The sequence below is a fragment of the Lathyrus oleraceus genome, chromosome 4 (assembly GCF_024323335.1).
Source record: "Lathyrus oleraceus cultivar Zhongwan6 chromosome 4, CAAS_Psat_ZW6_1.0, whole genome shotgun sequence".
In the NCBI taxonomy this organism is placed as follows: domain Eukaryota; kingdom Viridiplantae; phylum Streptophyta; class Magnoliopsida; order Fabales; family Fabaceae; genus Lathyrus; species Lathyrus oleraceus.
The window spans coordinates 113,209,593-113,218,792 of record NC_066582.1 but is presented as its reverse complement, the minus strand read 5'-3'; positions in this window follow the sequence as shown (position 1 = coordinate 113,218,792).

The window sequence follows — 9,200 nt, the reverse complement described above, 5'->3', positions numbered from 1 at the left end:
GAAGCATGCTAAGGGACATGAGTGACCTAGATGGAATTTGCCCATCCTGCATAACAGGATAAATATCTATGGGCCCAATATTGAACTGGACAAGGATGACACGATCTATGCCTTGTGTTCAATATAGACATTAGGGCAAAAGGGTAATTGTATACACAAGTATTATCACAAAAGGATCTGTCAGATCACATGACATTTTCGTGTCTTGGGTAGCAGTGATGTGTTGCTAGATACTGCTCACTGTTTATTATGTTAAATACGTGATTTAATATAATTGCCAATGCCGCGAAAACCTACAGGGTCACACACAAAATGACGGATTGATGAGAGATGGAGTAACTAAGGAACACCATAAGGTATGGTGCACTTAAGTGAATTGTAGAACATCATAAGGTACAGTGTACTTAAGTAGAATACGAAATATGATAAGGTACCATGCGCTTAAGTGATTTTGGCATATTATAAGATATGGGTCACATACACTTAAGTGGGCTTTTTAGCTTGTAGTCCACACAAGTGGTTCTATAAATAGAACCCTTGTGCAGAAGCATTTGTGCAGTGGCAATTTCGTTTCTCTCTCTCTCTCTCTCTCACTCAAAGCCTTCATTCGTAGCAGCTAGCACTGAGATTGAAGGAGTCCGTTCGTGTGGACTGAGTAGAGGTGTTGTCATCGTTCAACGTCCATGATCGCTCCGTAGATCTGCATCAAAGGTTAGAATTGCCACAAGAGGTAACGATTCTATCACTGATCATGCCCATTCATAAGGATCACTAAAGGAGAAATTTTTAAGTTCCGTTGCGTTTTGGATCGCCCTTCTCCTTCATCATGTACATTATCTGATTCGATCATATAATTTAAGAAAGTTGTATTTTTTTCTCTGTGTGATTTGATTCGAATCACAAGTTCAACTTAACTCGAATCACAGCTCTCTTCGAAATAAGAATTTTGCTCTATCAGATTTGATTTGAATTATGAATTACAAGTGACTCGAATAACAACACAATATGACTCGAATCATGGTTTGCATTTGACTCAAGTCATGGGTTTGAATAATGATTTGAATCATAAGCTCAAAATTACAAATTTCCACCTTAGATTTAAATAGTTATTTCTTTGATCCTAGAAGAAAAGAATCTCATTATGAACTTTTTCATGATGAAAGATTTCATGACACTTTTGTTAGACAAAATGAAAAAAATTATTTCCTTCTCTAGTGTGTCTATTTCTAGCACCTTTGTATCTTTATCTTGTTTGAAGAATAAATTCTTGATTGTAAACTAATGTCATGATGCATCTCTTTTTTGTTACAATGTATGTAATTTTTTTATAGAGAGAAACCAAGATAAAGAGAGTTGATCAATCTTGTAATGATTTAATTTTGATCGAGCTCATAATAACCATCAAGATCCAAGACCCATTTTATCCAGAAACTTGATAAAACCTATGTGTGTATTCTTCATTCACCAACATCTAGTTCCTTATTGATATCTGATGAATTGGAGAGAGAGAGAGAGAGAGTGTGTGTGTATGTATGTGTGTGTGTGTGTGTGAGAGAGAGAGAGAGTGTGTGTGTGTGTGTGTGTATGTGTGAGAGAGATAGAGAGAAATAGAAAGCGTGTGTGTATGTGTGTGTGATTCTTTTAGTATTGTTCATCATATTCAAACTTTGTCCTAATCCAGAGTTGTGGACCTTCATCTATAAAGATTAAGCGTTTGAGGGAGACTAGTGGTACATTGGGATATCTAATGTTTTTGTGTGAAGTTTGTTGTTTGTAACATGTGTAAAGATTGTTTCTTGAATGCGGTTTAGATTGTATGTTATCTATTAAGAGAAGAGTGTTATTGTACTCCATGGAAGACTTTGGTGAGGTTTATGAAAGACCGTTCGTAAGACAAAATTGGGAGTTATCCAATTGAACCCTTAGCTAATGGAAATCACTCAGACAAGAAATTGGTGGGATCAAGGTGGATTGCCACATATGAAGACTTGGAGCAGGTTATTATGGATATCAAGGTTATTGGATCAAGATCATTGAGGATCTTGTGTTTGTTAGCAGTTTGAGTGTGTGTATCAACAAAGGAAATTATTGTGTGATATTTCATTGTAATCAAAATGCTTGTATCAAACTTATTGAATAGTGGAATATCATGATTCTTTTCTGATGGTTTTAACATCATTGAAGAGTGGAGTAGGCAAAGCAAGGATGAACTCTAAACCACTACATAACTTTGTGTATTATTCTTTCTTCCATTATCTGCTTTAATTTTTAGCATCCATCACTACGACTCTTGCATCATTGCAACATTTATACGTCATTTAAGTTAGATCTTTTTTATAGTGATTTAATGCATAAGCTTAGGTCTGTGATGCATCAAACCAATTGAATCATCATAAATCCAATTGTATTTTGAATGAATTTATCTGTAAATGTTTTTAAATCGCTTTGTATAAAGATGCTTTGGTTATCTTGTAATTGATTTACATTCGAAAGAATCATGCCTTTAGCAGTATCTTGTAATGCTCTTATTAGATTAATTCAATGAGAAACTTCCAAGCTCTCTTTATGTTGTGTTTTGGTTCTGTGTATTTTAAAATCTTTGATTTTTTTTATGGAACCTAAAATGTTTTTGAAATTATCTTTTTGGGAATAGGTTTATTCACCCCCCCCCCCCTTATAGAGCTGATTTTGTCCATATTTTCACCCAACAATATTCCTGGAGACTGAGACTTAGGAGAAGGTTGTTGAAGTTACAAGATTCAAGAATCAATCTCAAGTAAATATTTCGCATAATGTTCAGTTCGTGGAGTTGTGTACAAGTCAAGATCCAGAAAAGAAGAAATTTAATTTTTCAATACTTATTTTTGGACTATTGAATGTACGAACTCTTGTAATATTGTTGCAAATAAAAGTGGAAGACAAACAAAATTTCATCAGGGAACCATTGGAGAATGGGTTAAGCACAAAGTGGTGATGAACACATCAAACCACTATAAATCCTGGTGTAGTCTCTCTCTCTCTCTCTCTCTCTCTCTCTCTCCTTCCCCTCTCTCTGATCTCCTCCCTCTCTCTCTCGAACTCTCCTCCTCTCTCTCTCTCTCTCTCTCTCTCTCTCTCTCTCTCATTTAATTTTATATTTTATCACATGATTAAGTTGTTTATATCGATTTCTAGAATTATATGTTGATAGTATTTTTTTGTTGGTAGGGATTTATTATATAAGTTGTAGGTTTTGTTAGAATTGGTAATTCAACTTTGTCTTTGTATGAATTAAGCATGTAGACTTTGATGGTAGAGTATTGTGTGATTGAAAATCATTCGATAACAATTCATATAGAATTGACCCATTTTGCAACATGATCAGGTTTGTTCCTTTGGTGTAATTAATTTGTCCAACTTGATATATTGTAAACTATTTAAGTGCATTTGTGAATCTCTCAATCTATAAGCATGATCTCTTTTATGGTGAATTTGATTCTTCCATGTAAATAAACTAAGATTTTTGTAACTTTGATGAAAAAATTGTTTTAAACAAATTTTAATTTTGGAGATCTATTCACCCCTCCACCCCCCTACACACACACATACACACACACACTAAACCGTTCATAGTCCATATTATCACCCAACATAAGCTTTTTCCAATCAAATGGCTTAAGGTCTCAGTCGATTGGGTAATTCAAAAAAGTTTTTCCAATCGATTGGCTAGTTGAAAGATTCTTTTAAAAGGAAAACGACAGTTTCCTAATCACTTGGTTCGGCCTTGAAAACATTTTAAAGATATTTGATAGTTAGAAAAGAGTTTTTTTTTGTATGTGTGCGTATTTGTGATATATGTATATATATATATATATATATATATATATATATATATATATATATATATAATATATATATATATTATATATATCATATATTATATATATATATATATAGAGAGAGAGGAGAGAGAGAGAGAGAGAGAGAGAGAGAGAGAGAGAGAGTTGGCTTAGTATCTTAGGAGTTACTTTCCTACTTTCACAAAACTCTCTCTCTCTCTTCTCTCCTCTCTCTCTCTCTCTCTCTCCTCTCTCTCTATATATATATATAATATATATATATATAATATATATATATATATATATTATATATATATATATATTATATATATATATTATAAAGAGAGAGGAGAGAGAGAGAGAGAGAGAGAGTTGCCTTAGTATCTTAGGAGTTACTTCCCTACTTTCACAAAACTCTGGTCACTCAAAAAGACACGACTTGGTGAGATTTCACACTTCCTCTCTTTCATAACTTTTAGGCTTCCAAGATCCTCTGTCAGATACATCGTTTATATAAGCCCTTCAATTGAATACTGAATCTCCTACTTGATGAGGCTTGAGATGTCTTCAAGTTTGGTCACCATCATCAAAGAGTTGGAAAATATTATCAACGACTTCAACAGTCTTTGGTGTTGTTGTCATCAAACCTTCAGGAGGGAACTTCATACATGTAAGCACATATTTCTACATCCTCTACTTTATTTTCCTTTGACGATAAATCTTTCAAGGAAATATATGGGTTTTCTTTTTTAACCATATCTTTCTTTTTTGTGTTTACTTCGCATACAACGACCTTTTAGTTCAATTTCACATTCAACCAGTATTTCAAATAATTTTGTGATGTCCAAACTATTGAGATCATTTGATTTTTTAATGGATGTAACCTTCATTTTCCATTCCCTGCACATATATCGTGCAATTTTGTTAGCGCAATTTTGTTAGAAAGGGACTTTTTCGAATTTTATAACTTGCTTATTATGTGGAGAAATAGAGTCTACATGGATTCCATGGTTTCATCGGGTTCCAAACAGAATAGTTTATACTCCTATATCAACATATTAATTTTAGAATCCTTAACGTCTTTAGTATCCTCATAGAGTTCTTTAAAAGCATTTCACATTGATTGTGCACTCTTATGATGTGAGATAGATTAATATACTTTAGCGCTTAACATAGAAATAATTATATTCCTCGCTTCAAATCATAGGATGCATTTTTGGTTTCCTCATCTTACCAATTCTTTGAGAGTTTTTTAGTAAAAAAACACCATCGACTTCACTTTTAGGAATAAAATGTCCATCGGTGATTGCCACCCAAAGCATTGTGTCTACTAACATTAAGTGAATGTACATATTATCCTTCCAATAAGCATAGTTTTTGCCTTTAAAAACAGAGGCTCTATTATATGTTTCCTTTGGATTGTTGTTACCCATATTCTCAACTTTTGGAGTCGATTAGACCTGATCAAAAGACTAACTATGAGACCAATTTTTGGGCGAGAATGCAATGGTCTAGAAAGAGGTTGAATAGACCTTCTTAAAAATTTACCGTTTTAAAAAATTCGTTTATTTCAAAAATGTCGGAGTTTTAAAAATAGTTTGGTGAGCAAAAACATAATGCGTCAAAGTATGTTATGGACAGTATATACAAAACACTTTAATCAATACAAAAAAGTAAATTTGGATCAAACTGATAACCAAAACAATCAATCAGTATATTAAATTATAAAACTTTTACACGGGAAATGCAAGTGTACAGTTTCAATAAAATGTAATAATTATATATTTAAAGTCTCAAGATTTAATCAACAGCAAGAATGATTTGCAGTTCCAATCTAACAAAACCTACTCTTATAGACGAAATCGATATCAATGCAATAAGCCTAACCATGTGTGATTCTAATAAAGCAATAACCCTAATCATGAAATTCTAATCAAAACTAAAAAGAAGGAAAGAAAGAGAGAGAGAGAGAGAGAGAGAGAGAGAGAGAGGGGGGGGGAATATTATACGTCGGATGTATAGTGGTTCAGCAATTGTCCTCGCTATGCCTACTCGACTCTCTAATGATTACCTATTAAAATGTTTTTTGTTCATCCACTATAATCTTGAACAGTATTATAGAGATGTTTAGTGCAATCATAATCCAAATAATTATGAAATTATAAAATCCTCCATCTGGATTCTTGTTGACTTGTACACAGTGTCTTACATTGAATCCTTATGAATCTTTACTCGAAATTGACTTAAATCTTCCAAATCCAAGAATGTTGCTCCAAATTCTCCTTTATGCAAAGATCTTTACTTTATCCTACTGGTATCTTGAGCCTTGGCTTGTTTGAAGATTGAGAAGAACTCCCACTTTTCCTATAGACTTCCACAGAACTCTACCAAAGTAATTTTAGAGAGAAGAGCCTCCTTATTTTCCTCTAGATTTGTCAACCACAACCACACATATAATTTGCAAATCTTTTATACCTCAAGTAGCATTTATAGGAAACGTTAATTATAATAATAATCCTCCTCACATGTCTCACACCTTGAAGACGAGAGTTAGATCCAAACAAAAATAGATGAAGAAAGAGGTAGAAGATGAAGGATTTTATTTGCAAAACTCAAAACAAGATTCAAAATTGTTTTGAAAGTTTAGAGAACAAGTGTGTTATGAATCTAAAATCAATAATGGATGTGTATGTTTTTCAATATTGTGATTGGGTTTTGAGAAAAATGGTTTCTATATGTGTTGGAGATCTAGCACAAAAATGAGAGAAAAGTGATGTTTGATTCGAGTCTTAAGTAAAAAGTATGAGTCAAGTCAAGAGATGAAGTGATTTGAGTTAAGATCCAATAACTAATAGAAAACTAACTCTTTAATTCGAGTCATGCTTTCTATAATTTGAGTCAAGAAAGTTTCTAATTCGAATCATATTTACAAAACAAAATCTTAAAATATTCATTGTGTCTGATACGAATAAGGCAACTTGTGATTCGAATCAAACATCTATGATTCGAGTCATGATGTTATGGTTTAAATCATGACAATATGAAAATAATTCTTGGACATTCTGCAATAGTGATTCGAGTCAAGGAAGTGTGTGAGTCTAATCACTCTTTCAAAATATAAATTTTTGTAAAATGTGAAGTGCTTTTGAGATTTTGAAAGAGTGATTAGAATCACACACTTCCTTTATCTTGACTCCATGAACACCCATGAACACCCCTAAATTTTGATCTTGACTCCAGAAGAACAGTGAATGTCTTTAATAAATGTTTATATGACATTTTTAACTTTGATATCATCATATATAAGTGAAGACACCTTAGTTTTTTTTTACAAAACTTATTTGTTAAAGTTTTGAAGAAAAATAAATCATATCAAAAGGGACCATGTCCCTACCTAACTATATCTAATATTAACATGTATATAATAATTTTGACAAAAATGTTCAAATACAAAATGCATGAACTAAAAAAAGTTACAATAACAACCACAAAAACAATAACAACAACAACAATAACACCAACATCATCATCAACAATAACAACTACTACAATAACAACAACAACAACAACAACAATAACAACAACAATAACAATAGCAACAATAACGATAACAATAAAAAAACAACAATAAAAAATAACAACAACAATAACAATAACAACAACAACAATAATATTAACAACAATAACAACAATATCAATAACAACAACAGTAACAACAATAACAACAATAATAGCAGAAACATTAACTACAACAATAACAAAATTATCATCAACAACAATAATTATAATAATAATAACAACAACAACAACATTAACAATAACAACAATAATTACAATAACAACAATATGAATAACAACAACAACAATAGCAACAATAACAACAACAACATCAACAACAACAACGGCAACAATAGCAACAATATTAATAGCAATAATAATAGTATTAAAATCAACATCTTCAAAGGACGCTTCTTTGGGCCTTTGGCAGGCATATAATAGTTGCCCCCAAGGCTCGCCTGATACTGAGGGTGTCAGGGGAGTCTTTAGCAGCCGTGATTGTCCTTTAAAAAAGTCATTATGGCTACTCAAGCCAATAACACTTCAATTTTGCTGAAACGTAATGGGGAGCAAGAGCATTAAATTTGTTCCCATCATTAAAATGTTTCACCATTTCTTGTAGATGTGTGTGCGGAAAAGACAAGATATAACAAAGTTTTACCCATGGTGCACTCAAGTGCACTTGATCTTGCTGATGTTCCCTAGGGGAAATCTCGTCATTGATTTTTAAATCCTTTTTTAGTGTGTGAGTGATATTGTTGTTGTTGTTGTTGTTTTTGTTGTTATCGTTGATATTATTGTTGTTGTTGTAGTTGTTGTAACTGTTCTTTTTATTGTTTTTGCTTTGTTTTTTATTATTGTTGTTGTTATTGTTATTGTTGTTGTTGATGATGATGATGTTGTTATTATTGTTGTTGTTATTTTTGTTTTTTGTTATTGTTGTTGTTGTTGTTGTTTTTGTTGTTGTTATTGTTGTTGTTATTGTTGTTGTTCCTGCTATTGTTGTTGTTGTTGTTGTTGTTGTTCTTGCTATTCTTGTTGTTGTTGTTATAGTTATTGTTATTGTTGTTTATGTTTCCTTTGTTGTGTTGTTATTGTTGTTGTTGTTGTTTTTGTTGTTGTTATTATTGTTGTTGTTGCTATTGTTGTTACTATTGTTGTTGTTATTGTTATTGTTGTTGTTGTCGTTGTTGTTGTTATTGTTATTTTTTTAGTTCATGCATTTTGTTTTTGAATTTTTTTAATCAAAATATATTGTATACATGTTAAGGCATTTAATATTAAATAAAATTAGGTAGTGACATGGTCCCTTTTGAGATAGTTTATTTTTCTTCGAAAATTTAACATATAAGTTTGGTAAAAAAAGAATAAGGTGTCTACACTTATATACAATAATATTGAAGTTAAAAATGTTCTATAAACATTTATTAAACATATCCACAGTACTTTTTGGAGTCAAGATCAAAATTCATATCATATCAAAAAATAGTTGTATGTAGTGGGGACTATTGCATGTGACTTTTCTATTTTTGTTATCATCCATTCTCGTATTATCAATATTATGACTAAAGTATTTATTAATGAATTTTTATTCTTTTTACTTTTTATAAAACTATGGGTATTTCAGTTTCTTCCCATCATGGAGTTTGGTTAGTTAGGGTTAGGATTATCTTTTACAAAGAGGAGGGAGGGAGAACTTTTGTTGAAGGTTGAAACCATGATAGGTGAAGTAACTACGAAATAACTAGTTTGCTGGAGGGTTCTGATGTAGAAAAGTAAAGATAGTTAAATGTAAATATAAACATCCAAAGGAACTGAATATGT